This window comes from Carcharhinus amblyrhynchos, chromosome 1 (genome assembly GCF_965287045.1).
Source record: "Carcharhinus amblyrhynchos chromosome 1, sCarAmb.v2.hapA, whole genome shotgun sequence".
Taxonomy (NCBI): domain Eukaryota; kingdom Metazoa; phylum Chordata; class Chondrichthyes; order Carcharhiniformes; family Carcharhinidae; genus Carcharhinus; species Carcharhinus amblyrhynchos.
Genome location: NC_137324.1, coordinates 111,027,196 through 111,049,859, shown reverse-complemented (window position 1 = coordinate 111,049,859; position 22,664 = coordinate 111,027,196). Strand labels below are relative to the sequence as shown.

At 41.7% G+C, this 22,664-nt stretch overlaps 1 protein-coding gene across 1 annotated transcript in view; it reads right to left on the bottom strand.

Moving 5' to 3' along the window:
• The window catches only part of wdfy3 (WD repeat and FYVE domain containing 3), a 346,946-nt gene extending 337,471 nt beyond the window's left edge, over window positions 1-9,475 (bottom strand). Inside the window, exon 1 of the mRNA XM_080191135.1 lies at window positions 9,188-9,475. The gene's annotated coding sequence lies outside the window, so the exon portion shown is untranslated. The remainder of the gene's footprint in view (window positions 1-9,187) is intronic.
• Between the last annotated feature and the right edge of the window lie 13,189 nt (window positions 9,476-22,664).

Here is a 22,664-nt window from a genome sequence, read left to right as displayed (position 1 = left end):
TAGAGGGTTGTTTTTCAAACTGGAGGCCTGTGACCAGAGGTACGCTTCAAGGATCGATGCTGGGTCCACTCTTCTGTGTCCACTCTTCTGTGTCATTTCTATGAATGACTTGAATGAGAATTTAGGAGGCATGGTTAGTAAGTTTGCCAATGGCACCAAGATTGGTGGCATAGTGGACAGTGAGGGTTATCTAGAATTGTAACAGGATCTTGATCAGTTGGGCCAGTGGGCTGATGAATGGCAGATGGAGTTTAATGTAGATACATGCAAGGTGATGCATTTTGATAGATCAAACCAGGGAAGGACTGGCTCAGTTAATGGTAGGGCATTGGGGAGAGTTATAGAACAAAGAGCTCGGGGTACAGGTTCATAGCTCCTTGAAAATGGGGTCACAGTTGGACAGGGTGACAAGGGAGGCATTCAGCATGCTTGGTTCCATTGGTCAGAACACTGAATACAGAAGTTGGGATGTCTTGTTGAAGTTATACAAGACATTGATAAGGCCACACTTGGAATACTGGGCACAGTTCTGGTCACGCCATTATAGAAGAAGGTAGCAAAGATTTACTAGAATGCTACTGCTACTTGATGGTTTGCGTTATAAAGGAGAGGCTGGACAGATTGGGACTTTTTTCCTTGGAGCTTAGGAGGCTTAGGGGTGATCTTATAGAGGTCTATAAAATAGATAAGGGCATACATAAGGTAGATGGTCAACATTTTTTCCCAAAGGGAGAAGAGTCCACAAATAGAGGGCGTAGGTTAAGGTGAGAGGGGAGAGATACAAAAGGTCCAGAGGCAATTTTTTTTCACCACAGTGGGTAGAGAGTTGCCAGAAGTCGTAGTACAGGTGGGTACATTTTGTCTTTTAAAAACATTTAAACAGTTACATGGGTAAAACTGGTATCGAGGGATATGGGCAAAATGCTAGCAATTGGGACTAGCTTACTGGTAAAAACTGGGCAACATGGACAAGTTGGGTCAAAAGCCTGTTTTCCACGCTGTAAATCTCTGACTCTAATAATGCAGTTTATACCTTTACTGTTAGAAATGCTTTCTCTTCATATTTTTAATATTCAAATTTAACAACTTGAACAGCCTGATTACATTTCACATGCAATGCCCATTTATATTTGAAAAAACATTTGATGCAAGTCTTTAAAAAATTTCTCAAGTTCTTGTATCGTAATTTAGCGTTTTTTCTAAAGCTTTTGTATAACTAGCATCATGGGATCCCTAAGGTCCAGAAGAGGTCATGTGACCCATTGAGTCTGCACTAACTTGCTGACAGAGTATCTTACCCAGGACCTCTCCTCTGCCCTATTCTTATAACCCCACACAATTGCCATGGCAAATCCCTCTAACCTATCTCTGAACCGTAGAAGGAAAGAAGCACCCAGAGAAAACTCATGGGGAGCGTGTGTAAAGTTCACAGTCACTCAAAGCCGGATTTGAACCCAGGTCCCCGGAGATGTGAGACAGCAGTGCTAACCACTGTCACTATGCCACCCACTGATTAATGTTTCTAATATTAAAAGTATTAATTATGTGATCCTTAACAATCTTGTCTCCAGCTTCAGATATATTTGTCAAATCAAATGCCACATATTTATCTCTAGGCCATCTGGTCAACTATCATTACTGTCTGCACAATGTTCATACACATTGTGATACTTGATCAAAATCCTTCCTCCCATAGCCACCTTAGACTGAAGTTATGCATTTGTAAAAATGTCAGATTAAATGGATGATCATTAACGCAATGTTGGAGAGTCATGCTGACTTGTTTATTAATTCAAAGGGATTATCATCCCTAAGTGTGGGGTTCAAAGGCTTTCCCTTTTTAATTGTTTGTGAATACAACACTGAAGCACAGCTACTGAAGCCAAATCATGAGACACTTATTTTGAAATATTTCGGTATATATTTTACTTCCAATATTTACCAACTAAGACACATGTACAAAGTTGAAAGAAATTACATTTAAAGTTCTTTATTAAAGTTTTAAAGATTAGTGTCACAAGTAGGCTTACATTAATACTACAATGAAGTTACTGTGAAAATCCCCTAGTAGGCACACTCTGGTGCTTGTTCAGGTACACTGAGGGAGAATTGGCCAATGCACCTGACCAGGACTTCTTTCGGTCTGTCGGAGGAAACTGAAGCACCCAGAGGAAATTAGACAGACGTGGAGAGAATACGCAGACTCCACACACTCACTCAAGCCAGGAATCGAATCTGGGTTGCAGAAAGGCAGCAATGCTAACCATTGTGCCACCATGTCAGAACACAAGACAGTCTATCAATTAGTGATGTCTTGATTCCAATAGCATTGTGCCTGAATATTGTACAAAAACAGTAAAAACTGACCAGATGGCCTAGAAGTGAATATGCATGGCACTTGATTCACCAGTTATATTCAAAGCTACAAACAGGACTGGAGCCTGAACTTCCTAACCAACAATCAATAAGGACAGGCAACAACACCTCCCACACAGTCATCCTCAACACCGGTGCCTCACAAGGTTGTGAATTCAGCCCCTTACTATATTCTTTATACAGCTATGACTGTGTGACCAAATTCCTCTCCAACTCGATTTTTAAATTTGCTGATGACACTGCGTGGGTCAGATCTCAAACAATGATGAGATGGAGTACAGGAAAGAGATAGAGAATCTGGTGAACTGGTGCGACAACAATAATCTCTCCTTCAACATCAACAAAATGAAGGAGACAGTCATCGACTTCAGGAAGCATAGTAGAGAACGTGTCCCTGTTGACACCAAACGGGGACAAAGTAGAAATGGTCGAGAGCTCCAAGTTTCCAGGTGTCTAGATCACCAACTTGTCCTGGTCCCTCCATACTGACGCTGTAATTAACAAAGCCTACCAACGTCTCGATTTTCTCAGAAGATTAAGGAAATTTGGCATGTCTTGCCATCTTTTACAGATGCACCATAGAAAGCATTCTGATTTATCACAGCTTGCTCCGTCAAAAGACTGCAAGAAACTACAAAGGGTCATGAACGAAGCCTAGTCCATCACTCAAACGAGCCTCCCACCAATTAACACTGTCTACACTTCTCACTGCCTCAGAGAAGTAGCCAGCATAATTAAGGGGTCCATGCATCGCAGACATACTCTCTTCTACCTTCTTCCGTTGGGAAAAAGGTACAAAAGTCCGAGGGCACATACCAACTGATTCAAGAACAGCTTCTTCCCTGTTCCCATCAGACTTTTGAATGAACCTACCTTGCATTAAGTTGATATTTCTCGACATCCTAACTATGACCGTAACACTACATTCTGCACTCTTGCCTTTCCTTCTCTATGTTCAGTATGCTTTGACTGTCTAGTGCACAAGAAAATCCTTTTCATTGTATACTCATATATATGTGACAATAATAAACAAACTCAAATTTACAATTAATACTTAAGAATGCCAGAATCACAGCACACTTGCATGAAAATTTAGTTTGATGGCAGTTGGAAATAGTTGCAAAACAAATGAGAGCAAAACCTGCAATTTCTATTGTAAGAAATCAGATTGTAAAGAAAATAAGTAATCACTTATCTGTTGGGTTGAACGAGCAGTTACCACACCACAGGAAATGCAGCACAGTAATTATACTCATTCAACAATACAAAAATATATTCAGAAATCCCACAGTGCACGCCATTATTCATACTTGCACTTATGTCTATCAAAATGTTTCATAAACAATAAATTACTTTTCTGGAGCACAATGTCCACTGTTACGTAGGCAAACATGACAGCTATTCTCTCATTCTTGCACAGGACTGTCAGTGTAGATTGTGACTTTAGGTTGTTGTTCAGGGCAAACCCACAATCTACTCGTCCAAAGATAATTGTGACAATTCAAAAAAAACTAAATGTTTAAAAGACAAGATGCCACATTCAAATAAAATGTACTCTATACATAATAACAGCTGTTTCCACTTTCTTAAAAACACAAATCACCTCCTAAATTCGTAATTCTGCACTTCCCCTTCCCAATAGGTTTTGACCTTAAATTCAGACTAAATTTAAGAAAACAAGTGTACAGTACTATTATAGTAACATTGAAACTAATTACTGTAAAATATTAATGCCCACAGAAAAGAAATGAGGTTATGTTTTTGTAAAATACAAATGTACTTGAAATTTTCAAAGAAAAGTTTGTAAAGTTTAAAGTTTATTTGTTAGTGTCACAAGAATGAGTTATTTATGACAAATATAAAATAAATACTTGAATACTCCTGTCGAATGAATTAAACTTCAAAACTGCATGCAGGATGCATAAAAATATTCACTTGTCAATATTCGCCACTGTAAATTACAATGGTAATGTTTTCCTTTTAAATATGTAATATGAATGGTATACTATAGACTCTGGCCTTGAGACAATTTTGAGCATGGAGTGCTAGCATAGAATAGCTATGTTAAACCATCAGTCAGTTAAGGACAAAGTCCAATTTGAAAGAAGCAGCAACAGTGGAGAGTTATGAAGGTGACATGATCATTAAATTGAAGGGCATCAGCTCAATAGGTTTGGTGGCCACCTGGAGGTTCTGCACAGTTAAGCAAATTAATTCCAAACTGATGAAGTCTGCAAATTGAAACTTACTGATAAATTCAGAAACTGTGCTGGTCAAAAAATAATCTTCTTACTCTAATTTATCCAAAAATTAATCTAGTTCAGTTTTCAGTACCTTCTCAAACTAGGGAACTTATGGGCTGATTCCTCAAAAAAAATGCAATAGATTTAGTACATTCATAACTGAGCAAAGCAGCAATGTTGAAGTCAATGATTTCCTGGACGATTAACTGCTACAAAAACTGAGTTATTAAAGCCATTTTTAGTAGGTTACACAGGGCCAGACACCTTCCAGTCGAACAGCATTATAGACCTCATTGGCATAAACGTCAATAATTAGTCTCAAATTATATCAAGGATAGACCGTTTTATTTTCCTCTTAAAATTGGAGGGTCATTCAACAGTAACTAGTACAAATAGGAGTGAGAAAGATAACGATAGGAACAATTCTCCACACTGTGTTCCAATCTCCAGGGAAATGTCAAATGGAACAAAGATACTAACTACTCCACAAGGAGGGCTTCAATCCTGATTGGTCTTATATATCCTCTTTTATGCACTTCAAAAATCTTCATGTTATTCTGAAACAATACCTCATCATATTACTGTTATACTATCTGTCATATTTATATTACGTAGCAGATTTAATAGCAGCTGGAAAAGAAAAACAATCGCTCAATCTTGGCTAGGGAAAGCTTGGTGCACACCAGTGAGTACAAAATGGATCTGCCAAATTATTCTGGAAGGTGTCGTCACACATCTCTTGGCAGACAGTAAACATAACTGGTTCCACCTCCAAAAACCCAGATTCTGCTTACGTTGCCATCAAGGGCAGTGCCTTCTCCAGATGCCATCTCTTTTGGTTATTCTCAGGACCTCTAGAGGCCACAACCCCAACATGTTTGCTTTGATACATGTTGTCAACAAACATTAAATGTGGAACTAACTGCCAACTTCAAAGCAACATTAAAAGTATGGAAGCATTGATTGGCTGCCCCCTCAACATAAGCAGAAAATGTCCCTTAATAATTAATTTGATGTTCACAAAATCTTGTACGATTCCCTGCATTTCAGCAGAAAATTGCTAAAAATGTGCGTCTTAGTGATATGGCATCTTGATTTATCTGGGCCAAATTGAAGAGTAGCCAATTCACTGTATCCAGCAAATTGTTGTGGAATCTTCCTTACTTAATACCACTATGTTAACCCGAACATTTATTTTAATGGAAACCTACAGCCAGCATAACATAAAATACAATACATTTAAAGCTGTAATAGTGTTAAAATTCAATGGGCATTCCCAGCACTACCGATCAAAGACAACTTGATAAAATATACTGAAGAGAAGGCTAAGTATATAAAAATTGACATTGAGCCAAAGATATTCAGAAAGGTGACTAAAAATGTGGTTCAGAGGTAGCATTTAAGAAAAAAGAGAAAAGATGGAAAAGAAAATGGACAGAGGAGTTCAGGGAGAAAACTTGATGCTGAGACACTAGAAATCACAGACAGCAGCAAAGCAGCAAGGTAAAAACCAGGTAAGTGTAGACTAAGGAGGTTATTCGGCCCATCTAGTTTATTCTTCCATGGATTTCTATAAACCACCATCCCACTACATTTTAAATTACTTCAGATGTTTTACATTCACACTGTCTCCAAGTAACCAGCTGAATTATTCCACTGTAACAGTTGCAAGGACAATCTATATATTCCAACTTTGCATTAAACAGACTGATCAAAGTAGTTCAGTCCAGTAGTGTACGAAAAGAGCTAAAAAGATTTTCAAGTCAGGGGATATCTGAACTTATAAGAAATACATAGCAATCTTCATCTATTTTGAAAACTCTTCATTTGTACAGGACTTAACCCCCCAAAATACTTTCAGAATGAGTGACAAATTCGGGAATATCATTAATGTGCCATCTACACCTCAGTTTCTCCCCTCCCTCTCCCAATGGTTTACTAAGTAGTTCCAAGACCCCAACTTCAATCCATATAATTTCTCAGATTTCACTCAGGTTTGTGACAAGTTCAGCTGAGTTTCTTCCTTATTGTCAAATAACACACTGATATACATCCAAGCTTACATAGAGAAAGTCAGAATAGAAAAACTGGGGTTCACTTCTAAAAAAACATTCCCACAGGGAATGCATTTAATCCATATTTCACAAAACATACAACTTCATTAATATTTGCTATGTGTGTTTACATAAATTTCAAGTCCATCTTCTACCTTTCACAAAAAAAGAGAATCTTGTACTGAGAAAATAATTATTGGAGAAGAATAGATATGGAATTTTCTCAGTCTATATTTGTGCCATTACTTTCCAGTTTAACCTGACCCACTCAGCATTTAATTGACTTGACCACTATCAGTTACTGTGAAGTTCTTGGATCTTCAATATTAGCATCTAGCAAAGACCACATCACAAGGAAGAATGAATTTCCAGACAACTGCCCATAGAAGGAGGCATTAGCAAGTTGCAAAGCACAGTTTGGATACCTTGGGGCTTCAAAGGGGAGGTCTTGTCAGTTTAAAAGGAGTTTAGACATATGCTGGCAAGAGGAATGTTTCCCCAAACAAACAAAAGCTTATCTAACAACAATGTTACAATTTTGCAACCAGCACTAGGTGACACTATTTGAAGGCATGACAGATTTGAGCAGATCATCCCAAACCTCAAATAACAAACAATAAACCAATTGATATAAATGTGGTACGAAGTATGCAACTGACAAAGGCATTACACAATTCTAAAACAGAAGCGCACAATTGCAAAAGATTAATTTGCAACATTTCTGCCATTTCTAACTATGATCCCTCTATAATGGGTGCTTATAAATGTTCGTTTGGATGTAGTGTTCCCTTTTACAATCCACATTCAAAGATTTCTCACTCAAGATTATCCTAAGATTTTAAGTTTATGACAGAAATTACTACTAAATCCTCCCAAGAAGTCAGGAATTACTTTACATTCTTAAGCTGTAGCAGAAAGAAAACATTTAGCTGGTAATGGGAATTACCAGACGGCTTGGAAATGAATTAATATTTCAACCTCTTTCCAAAGAGAGAACAAAAACATTCCACGAAAGCAATTAACTTTATAGAATGTCTTCAGCCAGTACCCAATCAGGTAACTGGAAGAATTATTACCTAGAAAGTAAACAATGCATTTTAAGCTATCACTGATTTTTTTTCTCTCTGTGATTCAAAGAACCTATTCTTTTCTAGGCCAGTTATTTCAGCTTTATGATGCCACAAATGTTGTCCAATGCTTTTCACATCCTGATCACATAAATCAGCACAAAATTACAGAATCAGTAACAAGAGAAAGAGAATTGTTTCAACAGAGTAGCATTTTCAAATGATACGTTTTTATCCAACTTGATCCTAGCTCTTGTCTCATTTCTGTTATTTTCTGCGCTACTACATTTTGCAAGGGAATAAGAACTCTCAAAGAGAAAATAAAGTTGGCTGCAGGAATATGGGTTACAGCAATATAAGAGGAAAATACAAAAGTTGATAACTGAGGCAACTGAGTTCCTACTCGGTTCACAACTGCCAAATCAAGATTTGATTTCAATATGGCGCAGGTTAAATCAACTTATGCTTTAGTAACAGTGCCAGAATTATGTATTGATTCTAGTTTCAGAAGTATGCAGACGCATTATACACTACCAATTTCAACTGTGTAAACAATGGAAAATATACTTTGTTGCATAATTAGACTTCTTCCAGTAATTGACGGAGAACATCAGAGTTTGTTAAGATGAAACAAGGCCTGCTTTCAAATATTTAAATCTTTCATTCGGTTTTATTTATTGACTCGTAAATCTTGAAAGGCCAACATCTGCAATTTCATACGTTGGCACTTGTGGTACGACAAATACTCCAGGGTGGACGGATAACCGGAGTTCATACGCCACCCTTCCATCCACAATAGTCATTTAAAAAAATTGAATTTGAGGAAGAATTACATAACCTGCTAAGCAGACTGGTGGGACATTTTTAGTGATTACAACGGTGCTGCCAAGATTGCAACGTACCCACAGCGGTAACACCAGCACCAATTGAAATCGAGATTCCACCCAATCGATATGTCATGAAGTTGGTACCTCTTCCCCCAAAATAAAGCAGCTTTCGGTAATTTAATTCAGTGGGGGAAACGGGTACTGTTCTATGCTGAACTGTGTCTTTTGCTTTGCGATGAGCCGGGATTGTTTCCAGCGGGGAGGGGTGGCCGAGAGCGGCCTAAAGCCGAGTGATCCCACAGACGACTGAGTGAGGGGCAGCGGCGGGGGGTGGGGGGGCAGCAGGTGCGCTCCCCCCTCCCCAGGCTGAGGGACGGCCTCAGGGCCGTTAGCCATCCGAATGTCGGCTCCATTTAAACCCCAGCACCGGAAACCCACCCCGCCGGAAAGAGGCGGCAGCAACCGACCAGGGAGAAGGGAAAGGGAAAGGAAAATAAATAAAGCGCCTGGATAAATCTCAGCCTAGCATCAAACGGGCAACATTTCAGGACACCACCCCTCCCTTCAATACAGGGTTTCTTTTACTGTAAAGTTAAATTGCCTTTTAAATCAAAACTCACCAGAAAATTAAAAGGTCTCGAGCGGACGAAGGAGAGATGAAGGTTGGTGTTTTTTTCCCCACCTCCTCCTCCTCCTCCTTTTATTATAGAAATTTATCCTGTGAAGCGCCGCAAGACGATGGCGGAAGGGGATGACAGAGCAGTCGGGAGGGTTGTGCCGCTGCTGCTTTTTCTCCTGGTGGCCATTTTCACCCGAGCCTGAACTGAGGAACCCTGAGAGTGACAGTGGGAAACATCGCTGGGGCTCCGCTCTCCTTTCCCCTCCGATCCCTCCACACAGGCACCAGGCTTCACTGCCCAGAGCGACTTAGCGCGCCCCCTCCGCTGGCGACCGCTCACTGCAATTCCACCTCCTCCCCCTTCCTTTGCCCATGAGCATTACCACTACGCATGTGCACCCTCCTTCCCGCCCCCTCTGCCGCTCACTGCAAACCCTCGGCCCCGGGGTCGACCCTGCGCCTGCGCACACTCGCAAGTCGAAGCGGGCAGAAGCACATGCCATCTACTGGTGGTTGAAAGCTTTATGGATCCTCGCAAGACAACCCTATCTCCAGACTATTAATCCACACCCGGATTCGAATCCTGCCAGGTAGAATTTGAATTCAGTAAAAATACCCGGAACTAAGAATCGACTGTTGACCATGAAACCACTGTCGATTGTCGGAAGAAACCCATCTGGTTCGTGAATGTCCTTTAGGGAAGGAAATCTGCCATACTCATCTGACCTACGTGTCAGTCCAATGTGGTTGATTCTCAACTGTCCTCTGAAATAGCCTAATAAGCCACTCAGTTCAAGGACAACTGAGGGATGGACAATAAATGCTGGCTAGCCAGTGGCACCCATGCTCACAAATTTTTTCTTAAACGGCAAGCAGCAATTGCAGTTATGATTATGGCATTTGTTTTTAGGAATTGGGAATGATTTTGTAAATCATATGCATTTAACATTTTCTGAACTTATATGTGAGCTTGCAACTTCTGCTCTTAATAACAGCATTTCAACTTTATTTGCATGCAACAATGTCAACCACATAAATCAGAAGGCAATCTTTTAAAAATCAAACATTTGGTACAAAACTAATAAATTAAGAAAGCAATCCCAGGAATTTAGACTCTGGGGAGTTCTTGCAGTAAGAAGTCTCACAACACCAGGTTAAAGTCCAACCAGTTTATTTGATAGTAATCCCACAAGCTTTCGGAAATGGTGTTCTTTGGTCAGGTATGTGCTAAAATTCACACACCTGACGAAGGAACACCGTTTCCAAAAGTTTATGGGATTACTATCAAATAAAATGGTTGGACTTTAACCTGGTGTTGTGAGAGTTCTTACTGTGTTTACCCCAGTCTAACGCCGACATCTCTACATCATTACTTGCAGTCCCAGTCCTGTCCACTGCAATTTCAGTCAGATTGTCCAGCAGTTTCCAAGGCTGGACTTTCTCCTGACTGAGGGGCAGAAGTCCCGCTTCCAGCTATATAACGCTCCATGAAGCATTAAATGGCAGCAGGGTGATGTACTGGCCACCTACACTTTGGGTTGTAGGAAGGGAAACCCCACATTCTGAAGCATCCAGGCCTTGATCTCTCGTCCACATCTCTGCAAATCACATCTGCACCCCAAACACCCTGAATCCAGGCCCTCCTAATAGACATTGCCAATTAGTGCTGGAATAAAGACTTATATGTTTTGCACTGTAGGCTTATGCCCATGGCTAAATGCATAGAGACTGCCCTAAGACATCTCTCATTGGATCCTTGCAGATGAGGAGATTTTTGTTCATTTGTCTGGGTGAGATTGGAGTCTTGGTTGTTGTGGTGAAAGGACAAGGAACAACCAACAGTCAGTTCCACCCTAATTTATTGCTGTCATAAATTTCTCTTTCGCTTTCTATCTATTTGGTCTACTCAGGCTATTTCATCTTCCAGTAATCTGATTGGTCTGTGACAATTATGTTACTATATATAAAAGACTTGCATTTATAGAGTGACTTTCATTATCATAGAAAGCCCCAAAGCACTTTGCAGCTAATGAAGTACTTAGAAGTGTTAGAATGTAGGAAACTTGTACATTGTACTATTTAATTGATCTGTAGGTGTTTACAAATTAATGCTGCTAGTCCAAAGCCACTGGATGAAAAATTATGTGTGCCTGCTGACTTCTTTCTTATCATATAAAATTGTTTCCTACATGGCTTTCAGAGGTGGACAGACTTTCTTTTGCCCCTCTTTCCCAGCCCTCATTCCATCTCAGTTTTATTGACGTGGTAACTAGGGCCTGGATTTTCATCTTTGAGGAGTCGGCAAAATTCCTACTTGGCCTGCCCATCTCAAGGAGAAAGTGCCCATGAGCACGGAACTTTGGTTGCAGAGGTGCTGATGCAGGCTGCAATTAGGCTAACCAATGCAGGCAAAGCTCTGGAGACAGCCATAGGCTGCCAGCTGCTGAGGTGGGCTGTTTAAAAGATCCACCTTGGTGCTGTGGGACTTCATCCCAGCTAAAATAAAAACAGAAAGGCCCTTCCGCTATCACCGTCATGCCCGTCTTACATTGCTTATGGTGGGGCAAGAATGTCATCCATAGCTTTCTGCCAAGGACATAAGAACATAAGAAATAGGAGCAAGAGTAGGCCATCTAGCCCTTCGAGCCTGCCCCGCCATTCAATAAGATCATGGCTGATCTGTCGTGGCTCAGTTCCACGTTCCCGCCCTTTCCCCATAACCCTTAATCCCCTCGCTTATCAAAAACCCATCAACCCGCGTCTTAAAAATATTTAGTGAGGCAGCCTCCACCACTTCAACGAGCAGAGAATTCCAGAGATTCACCACCCTTTGAGTGAAGAAGTTCCTCCTCAACTCTGTTCTAAACCACCCCCCCTTTGTCTTGAGGCTGTGCCCCCTAGTCCTAATATCCTTTCTGAGTGGGAAGAGTCTCTCCACCTCTATCCTATCCATCCCATTCATCATCTTATACGTCTCAATGAGATCTCCCCTCATTCTTCTAAACTCTAACGAGTACAAGCCTAGTTTATTCAGCCTCTCCTCATAGCTCAACCCCTCAACTCCGGTATGAGCCTAGTAAACCTCCTCTGCACTCCCTCCAAGGCCAAAATATCCTTGCGTAAGTGCGGCGACCAAAACTGCACACAGTACTCCAGCTGCGGCCTCACCAATGCCCTATACAGCTGCAGCAAGACCTCCCTACTTTTAAAGTCGTAATAGAGTTGGAGGCAGGAAGGTGCCAGATTCCCCACCCAACACCTTCCTGCGTGAGTAAATGCACTCCACCCCATTAGCAAACTCAAGAAAGGGAAAGGCACAAGGTTCCACCCTTCGAGTATCTAATTTGTTTGTGCAGTTGAGTGGGTCAGAATGAATATATAATGAACATCAGCTGTATAACAAGACATTCGTCAGATGACTGACTCACAATGCATTTTCTGCACAAGGACAGCTGCAGTGCAAGCTTTCCCTTCTTTGAAATACAAAACAGGTGTCATATCAGACTCCAGACACATAATATTCCGATCTGTTTTACTGCTGAAAATAGCAGTGATGGTGATACTATAAAAGCACACATGTAACTTTTATTAATTCGGCTGATTAGAAATACACAAACATGAAACATTTATTCTCTTACCCCATCTGCTTGTTTCTTTATCATTGACTCCTGATTCTCTCTTTTAAATCTGTTTTTCTCTTGCGCTCCCTTTCTTTCATTTCAGTTTTTCTCTTTCCCTATTTCATCACTGATTTTTTTTCCCTTTTTTTTCATACCTCAATACCCTCACCTCATAAAATCTGTCCATTTCGGATGTGATAGCATAATAGTTCTGCCTGTGAACTCATAATCCAGAGGACTGAACAAATAATCTGGAGATGTGAGCTTGAATCCCACCATAGAGGTTGATTAATTCAAATCCGGCTAATGAAATACATTTGGAATAAAAAGCTAGCATCAATAATGGTGATAATGAAACTATAGGTGGGATTCTCTGCGCAAGCTGCCATGACAGGTGGTGGGATCAGAGGCTCCTGCCATTGTCAACGGGGGCTCTTGTTGAATGTCCCTCCTTGCTGCCATAAAACCTGTGGTGGGATGCACTGTCAGCGGGACCAGAAGATTTCATTGATACGAATGGCCAGAAAATTCAGGATTGCTGTAAAAATCCAGTTGATTCACTAATATCCATTAGCGGAGGAAAGCTGCCACGCTCACCCTTTTGCCTGTCTGTGACACAAAACCCATAGATCTGAGGTTGATTCTTAACTGCCCCAGAATTGGACCAGCAAGATATTCAGTTGAATCCGAAACTGCTACGATGGATTGTAGTCATTAAGGAAGTCACTCATCATTTTCAGAAGGGCAGATAGAGATGGACAATAGCACAGACTTCTCCAGTGACATTTAATGAATGAATAGTTACAAAGATAATCAAATTCTTAAAAATCTCAATTGACTCTGCACCTGTAGCCTCAGAGAGGGAAGAATTTCAGATTTCTAGTCCCATTGAAAAAAGTATTTCCTGATTTCATTCTTAAATGACCATTCTCTAATTTGTAGGTTAATACCCCCTTAGCGTTTTAGAATGTAGGGTGGCACAGTGGTTGGCACTGCTGCCTCACTGCACCAAAGACCTGGGTTCGATTATCTGATTGGGTCACTGTCTGCAGAGTTTGTGTGTTCTCCTCATGTCTGTGTGGCTTTTGTCCGGGTGCTCTGGTTTCCTCTCACAGTCGAAAGACTTGCTGGTTAGGTGCGTTGACCGTGCTAAAATTCTCCCACAGTGTGCCTGTACAGGAACCAGTGTGTGGCGATAAGGGGATTTCCACAATAACTTCATTGCAGTGTTAATGTAAACCTATTTGTGACAGTAATGAATAAACTCTAAATTTTAGAACTTTAGTCATAGAGTTGTACAGCACAGAAAAGGCCCTTTTGGCCAATTGACTCTGCACCACCAGAAACTACCACTAAAGTTGCACTAATCCCATTCACTTGCCCCATATTCTTAAATGTTATGATATTTCAAGTGTTCATTCAAATATTTTTTGAAAGTTGTCAGGTTTTCTGCCTCCACTATCTTCCCAGTCAGTGCATTCCAGATTGTCACTACCCTCTGAGTGCTTTTTTTCTCTCAAATCTCCTGCCCCTCATCCTAAAACTATGTCCCCTTGTGACTGACTCCTCAAACAAGGGGAACAGCTGCTTCCTATTCATCCTGTCCAAGCCTCTCATAATCTTATACACTTCAATCATGTCTTCTCTACTCTAAAGAAAACAATTCAAGCCTCTCCTTATAGTTCAAATGCACCATTCCAGGCAACTTCCTGGTGAATCTCTTCTGTACCTCCTGTAGTACAATCACATCCTTCCTATAGTGAGGAGACCAAAAGTGCACACAGTACTCCAACCAAAAGAGAAAATGCTAAAAATCTCAGCAGGTCTGGTATCATCTCTAAGGAGAAAAAGCAGCTGACTTTTTGAGTCTGGATGATCCTTTGTAAAAGCTGATTTCCAGTATCCGCAGTAATTTGCTTTTATACAGTACTCTAACTGTGGCCTAATCAACATGCTGTACAGCTCCAACATGACCTCCCTGTTCTTATACTGTATGCCACAACTGATAAATTCAAGTATCCCATATGCCTTCTTAAGAACATAAGAAATAGGAGCAGGATAGGCCATCTAGCCCTCCGAACCTGCCCTGCCATTCAATAAGATCATGGCTGATCCGAAAGTGGTTCAGTTCCACTTACTCGCCTGCTCCCCATAACCCTTAATTCCCTTATTGATCAGAAATCTATCTACCTGTGACTTAAACATGTTCAACGAGGTAGCTTTCACCGCTTCAATGGGCAGAGAATTCCAGAGATTCACTACCCTCTGAGAGAAGAAGTTCCTCCTCAGCTCTGTTCTAAACTGACCCCCCCTCCTTATTTTGAGGCTGTGTCCCCTCGTTCTTGTTTCCTTTCTAAGTGGAAAGAATCTCTCTGCCTCTACCCTATCTAGCCCCTTCATTATCTTATATGTCTCTATAAGATCACCCCTCAGTCTTCTAAACTCCAACGAGTATAGGTCCAATCTACTCAATCTCTCCTCATAAGCTAACCCCCTCATCTCCAGTATCAACCCGGTGAACCTTCTCTGCACTCCCTCCAAGGCCAATATATCTTTTCACAAATAAGGGGACCAAAATTGCACACAGTACTCTAATTGCGACCTCACCAGTACCTTGTACAATTGCAGCAAGACCTCCCTGTTTTTATACTCCATCCCCCTCGCGATAAAGGCCAACATTCCATTCGCCTTCTTGATCACCTGCTGCACCTGCAGACTGAGTTTTTGCAATTCATGCACAAGGACCCCCAGGTCCTTCTGCACAGTAGCATGTTGTAATTTTTCACCGTTTAAATAATAGCCCATTTTACTATTATTCCTTCCAAAGTGGATAACCTCACACTTGCCATCATTATACTCCATCTGCCAGATCCTCGCCCACTCACTCAGCCTATCCAAATTTCTCTGCAGACTTTCCGCGTCCTCCACGCAATTCGCTTTCCCACTCATCTTCGTGTCATCAGCAAACTTTATTATCCTACATTCGGACCCCTCCTCCAGGTCGTCTATGTATATGGTAAACAGTTGAGGCCCCAGCACCAATCCCTGCGGTACGCCACTAGTCACCAACTGCCAACCAGAAAAGCACCCATTTATTCCAACTCTCTGCCTCCTGTTAGATAACCAATCCTCAATCCATGCTAACACTTTACCCCCAACTCCGTGTACCTTAATCTTCTGCAGCAACCTTTTGTGAGGCGCCTCATCGAACGCCTTCTAGATATCTAAAAACACCACATCCACCGGTTCCCCTCTGTCAACCACATTAATTACCCCATTTATCTGCTCTGCCACTTCAGGAATGTGTGAATAAATATCCCAAGATTCATTTGTTCCTCTGAGCTTCCATCCATTAAATTCTCCAATCCATTAAATACTCCCTTTTCCTATTCTCCTGGTACATTACCTTGCACTTAGGATTAAGTACCATATGGCACTGCTCTGCCCATTTGACCAACCCATCTATATCTGCCTGAAACCTACAACCTTCTTCTTCACTATTAATCATCCTACCAATCTTGGTGTCATCTGCCAACTTACTTATCGTCACCCCAATATTCTCATCTATCTCATTTATGTACATAACAAATAATAAGGGACCCAGCACTGATCCTTGTGGTACACTACTGGACACCAGCCTTCAGTCAATCATACAGCCTTCTACTACTACACTTTGTGTCCTATTACTAAGCCAGTTTCAGATCCATCAAGCCAAGTTTCTCTGAATTCCATGTGCATTTACCTTTTTTATAAGGCTCCCATGTGGGACCTTGTCAAAGGCTTTCTGAAATCCATATATGTTACATCAACTGCACTACCCTCATCTACACAGCAGGTCAGCTTTTCAAAAAATTCAATCAAATTTGTTAGACGTTACCTTCCTCTGACAAAGCCATGCTGACTACCCCTAATCAACCCATGCCTTTCCACGTGGAGATTAATTCTTGCCTTTAGAATTTTCTCCAATAGTTTCCCTACCACTAATGTGAGACTCACCAGTCTGGAATTCCCTTGTTCATCTCTACCACCTTACTTGAAAGATGGAACCAATTAGCCATCAACCAGTCCTCTGGCACCACCCCTGTGCCCAGAAAGGAATTAAAATTTGTGTCAGAGCCACTGCAAATTCCTGCCTCACCTCCCACAGCAGCCTGGGATGCAGTTCATCTGGGCCTGATTATTTGTCCATTTTTAAGTCCGTCAAAGTATCCAATACCTCCTCACTTCCTATATCAAATGATGCAAGTTCCTCACAGTCCCTTTTGCTGAATTCAATACATATGTCCTTCTTCTGAGTGAAGACCGATGAGAAGTATTAATTTAACTCCCTTCCAATGTCTTGTGACTTCACACCCAGATATCCACTTTGATCTCTAATGGATTCTACTTTCTCCCTGATTAACCTTAAAATATTTATAAAATTCTCCAAACTGGGAAGCAGTCACACCTCTTAGGAAGGATCTTTTGATTTGGTCAGTGGTCAGGGACTGAGGACTGTGAGTGCAATTGAGGTAGAAAGGGGACTCAGAGGGCAGGAGTCTTAGCCTTTACAATTTTCCAATGAGTCTGAGGTTTACTCAGTTTGTTTAGATGAGAGTGGGGTCTGCAGGATGGATGAACTAGCTGACCTTGGCACAGAGTGCAGGGAGCCATTCGAGTCAGGAGAGCAGAAAGCAATGTTGTGGTGGTGGGGCTAGTATAGCCAGAGAGATTGACATCATTCTCTGCAGCAAAGAGCGTGAGTTCAGGCAGATGTGTTCCCTGCCTGGTGCCAGTGTTCAGGGCATTTTCTGTGGCAAGAGAGGAACTTGCAGTGGCAGGGGAGGGCATAGTTGTGGTCTATGTATGTATCAATGACATAGTTAGGACAAAGAAGGAAGTTCTGCATAGTCAGTATGAGGACCAGTGCAGCAAGTTAAGAAGCAGAACCCAAAAGTCATAATCTTTGGATTATTAACTGAGCCACATGAAAATTGACATAAAACAAATCAGATTAGAGAAGTGGATGTGGGACTGAAAGACTAGTGGTGGAGAAGTGGATTCTGATTCATGCAGCACACGCATTGGTACTTAGGGAAATCATGGTCTGTACTGTTGGAACCAACTACATGCGAACCATTCTGGGTCAGATGTTCTTGCAAGTATGTAACTAGGGAAGTAGAGAGGGTTTGAAACTAATTAGCGGGGGCCACAGATTAAATTTGGAAAATATGGCATTTCAAAAAGTAGAGCCAAGGCACAAGAAAAGATGTTATTACAGGGTGCTTCCTCTTGTGGGAGAATATATCACTGTTTACCAGTAAGGGGTCACCCATTTAAAACAGGTATGGCAAAATTTTTCACTGAAGGTTTTGAGTCTTTGGAACTCTCTTTCTGAAAGGGTAGGCATAGGTGGGTAGATTATTGTCAAGCAAGGGACTGATAGGTTATCGGATATAGGCTGGATACAGATTTAAGGTTCCTATAAGATCGCCCATGATCTTATTAAATGGTGGAACAGGATCGAGGTGCTGAATGGCCTATTCCTGCTTCTTGTTTGTACCTTCTAGTGTGATAGAACATAGAACATAGAACATTACAGCGCAGAACAGGCCCTTCGGCCCACGATGTTGCGCCGACCAGTTAAAAAAAACCAACAACAATGACCCACTAACCTAAACCAATCCCTTTTCGTCCATAAACCTGTCCACAGACCTCTTAAACGCCCCCAAACTAGGCGCATTTACAACTGCAGCAGGCAGGGCATTCCAATCCCTCACCACCCTCTGGGTAAAGAACCTACCCCTGACATCTGTCCTATAACTACCCCCCCTTAGTTTAAAGCCATGCCCCCTCGTGCTAGATTTTTCCATCAGAGGAAAAAGGCTATCACTATCCACCCTATCTAAACCTCTAATCATCTTATATGTTTCAATAAGATCCCCTCTTAGCCGCCTTCTTTCCAGCGAAAACAACCCCAAATCCCTCAGCCTCTCCTCATAGGATCTCCCCTCCATACCAGGCAACATCCTGGTAAACCTCCTCTGCACCCTCTCCAAAGCCTCCACATCCTTCCTGTAATGTGGGGACCAGAACTGCACACAATACTCCAAGTGCGGCCGCACCAGAGTTGTATACAGTTGCAACATAACGCTACGACTCCTAAATTCAATCCCCCTACCAATAAACGCCAAGACACTGTATGCCTTCTTAACAACCTTATCTACTTGATTCCCAACTTTCAGGGATCTATGTACACATACACCTAGATCCCTCTGCTCCTCCACACTATTCAAAGTCTTCCCGTTAGCCCTATACTCAACACATCTGTTATTCCTACCAAAGTGAATTACCTCACATTTCTCTGCATTAAACTCCATCCGCCACCTCTCGGCCCAGCTCTGCAACCTGTCTAAGTCTTCCTGCAAACTATGACACCCTTCCGCACTATCTACCACACCTCCGACTTTGGTGTCATCAGCAAATTTACTGATCCACCCAACTATACCCTCATCCAGATCATTAATAAAAATCACAAACAGCAGTGGCCCCAACACAGATCCCTGAGGCACACCAACATGTCAACATTATACACTATAGAGAAATACAGAATCACTGACTTTAAATGTCTGGATTTCCATGTTTAAATGTGTATGTGAACTCCAGAAATTGCTGGAGTTTCAATGTGATAATGACAGTGAATGCTGACATTTTTGTCACCATTACTACTGCAAACTCTGTGCCATTAATAGCTTGAGAATCACAGGAGAAACATTTCAAAATGCACAAAAATGTATGAAAAATAATTAACAAAATGCAGACTAGCTTTAACCACAGAAACAATTGCAGCTCAACTCTGAAAGTCGAAATCAGAACAATGGAATAATGCTGTGCTAATGCAACTTATTAAAATAGGAGATTTATAGAAAGTGGCAATGGTTCATATGAAATGATATACACAACTGTTCAAAATAAGCACAGAAGTTTGTTATACCGATAATTTAAACTTGTGAGAAAGCACAAGTCTACACCTTCAGAAGGCAATAATGTTATAATTAATGTTTCAATTTGGATCTACATTCTAATTTTTAAAATCTTTAATAAAAGTCTACTAAATTTTGAGTTCACAGATCCAGTAGATTGATATTAGATCTTATTAGGATTTAAGTGAATCACATCCTCCACATCAGCAGATAGCTGAATCTATACTCATCTGATTTTGATCTACTCAAAATCTAATTTTTCCACATTTAGATTTTATTGCTACTATTCTTGTTTTAACAAAAAAAAAGCCTCTGCGCCAGGGTGGCCCTCCTGTGGCATCCTGGCTGCCTATCCCCAACAGCACTCAATTTTATTGAACGTGGGCATTCTCAGACAGCCCTCTTGCCCTCATCCAACTGGGACCATGAAATAGCCAATGGCCACTTGAAGGCCTCCTCCCACCCGACCTCAATTTTATGGCTGGCTGTAGAAGGTCAGGAATGGGGGTGTAATCCAACAAGTCATCTCGCTCCTAAGGGGTGGGGGCAGACTCCCTACTGGCTCCCATTCCATAACAGACAACTGCTTCCAAGGTCTGCACCTACTCACTGGAGTGCTCCCTCTTCTTCCCTCTCCACCTGGCCTTATCATCAGCTCACCCACCCCTTCTTCCTGGTGGTGTTGCAGGGACTACAGTTCTGCCGACCAACGCATGAGAGGCAGAAATCCCACGTCTAGCTAATCATCACTCCTCAGAGCATCAAAATGTTGCAGGGCAGCTGGCATGAGTAAGGATGAGATTCCTCTCTCTCTTTCTCTCTCTCTCTCCCCCCTCCCCCCCACCCCACCACCCCAGGTTCTTTGAGTGTAATGATGGACTGAATTATAGATATTCAATCAGAAACAATTTTTGCTTTTTACAATAGCCAACTTAAACAATAACTGCAGTTACTGTGAAATGTATATTGTAAGATGTGTGTCACACTTTTCAGCATGTTTACAAATGCCCCAAGTATTGAGAAATATCTGTGGTCTCTAGCTTGAATTATGCATGAGATTTTATTAACTCCAGTGTAGTTTTCTCATGCAACTGTTGATATATAAGTCAGAAACAAGTTCAAACACAAATATTTTAAAGCAATAAAACACATTTGTCATTTAAAACACATACAAAGACATTTTTGTAATAGCAATGGTGCCATTATTAGAGACAGTCAACATAGCTTTGTGAGAGGAAAATCATGTCTCACGAATTTGATTGAGTTTTTTTTAAAGGGTAACCAAGAAGGTAAGATGAGGGCCATGCAGTCAACATTGTCTACATGAAGTTTGGAATGTCTTTGACAAGGTGCTGCATGGTAGATTATTGTGTAAGGTTAAATCTCACGGGATCCAGGGTCAAGTAGCCAATTGGCTTGATGACAGAAGAAAGAGGGTGGTTGTAGAGAGTTGTTTTTCAGAGTGGAGGCTTGTGACCTGTGGTGTGCCTCAGGGATTGGTGCTGGGTCCACAGTTATTTGTCATTTGTATTAATGAGTTGGATGAGAATTTAGGAGGCATGGTTAGTAAGTTTGCAAATGACAGCAAATTTGGTAGCATAGTGGACAGTGAATAAGGTTATCTCGGATAGCAATGGAATCTTGATCAGTTGGGCAAGTGTGCTGATGAATGGCAGATAGAAATTAATTTAGATAAACGTGAGGTGATGCATTTTGGTAGATTGAATCAGTTAATAGTAGGGCATTGGGGGAAGTTATAGAACAAAGAGATCTAGGAGTACAAGTTCATAGCTCCTTGAAAATGGAGTCTCAGGTGGATAGGATGGTAAAGAAGGTGTTCAGCATGCTTGGTTTCATTGGTCAGAGCATTGAATATTGAAGTTGGGACATCTTGTTGAAGTTGTACAGGACATTGGTAAGGCCACACTTTGAATACTGTGTACAGTTCTGGTCACCCTATTATAGACTGGGTAGTCTGGGCTTTTTTTCCTTGGAGCATAGGAGGCTTAAGGGTGATATTATAGAGGTCTGTAAAATAATGAAGGGCATAGATAAAGTAGGTAGTCAACATCTTTTCCCAAAGGTAGGAGAGTCTAAAACTAGAGGGCAAAGGTTAATGGGGAGAGATACAAAAGGGTTCATAAGAACATAAGAACATAAGAAATAGGAGCAGGAGTAGGCCATCTGGCCCTTCGAGCCTGCCCCGCCATTCAATAAGATCATGGCTGATCTGTCGTGGCTCAGTTCCACTTTCCCGCCCTCTCCCCATAACCCTTAATCCCCTCTCTTATCAAAAACCCATCAACCCGCTTCTTAAAAATATTTAGCGAGGCAGCCTCCACCACTTCAACGGGCAGAGAATTCCAGAGATTCACCACCCTTTGAGTGAAGAAGTTCCTCCTCAACTCCGTTCTGAACTGCCCCCCCTTTATCTTGAGGCTGTGCCCCCTAGTCCTACTGTCTTTTTTGAGCGGGAAGAGTCTTTCCACCTCTATCCTATCCATCCCATTCATCATCTTATACGTCTCAATGAGATCTCCCCTCATTCTTCTAAACTCTAACGAGTACAAGCCTAGTTTATTCAGCCTCTCCTCATAGCTCAACCCCCTCAACTCCGGTATGAGCCTAGTAAACCTCCTCTGCACTCCCTCCAAGGCCAAAATATCCTTGCGCAGGTGCGGCGCCCAAAACTGCACACAGTACTCCAGCTGCGGCCTTACCAATGCCCTATACAGCTGCAGCAAGACCTCCCTACTTTTATATTCAATCCCCCTCGCTATGAAGGCCAGCATCCCATTCGCCTTCCTGACCACCTGCTGCACCTGCAGGCTGGGTTTTTGCGACTCATGCACAAGGACCCCGAGGTCCCTCTGCACCGTCGCCTGCTGCAGTTTTT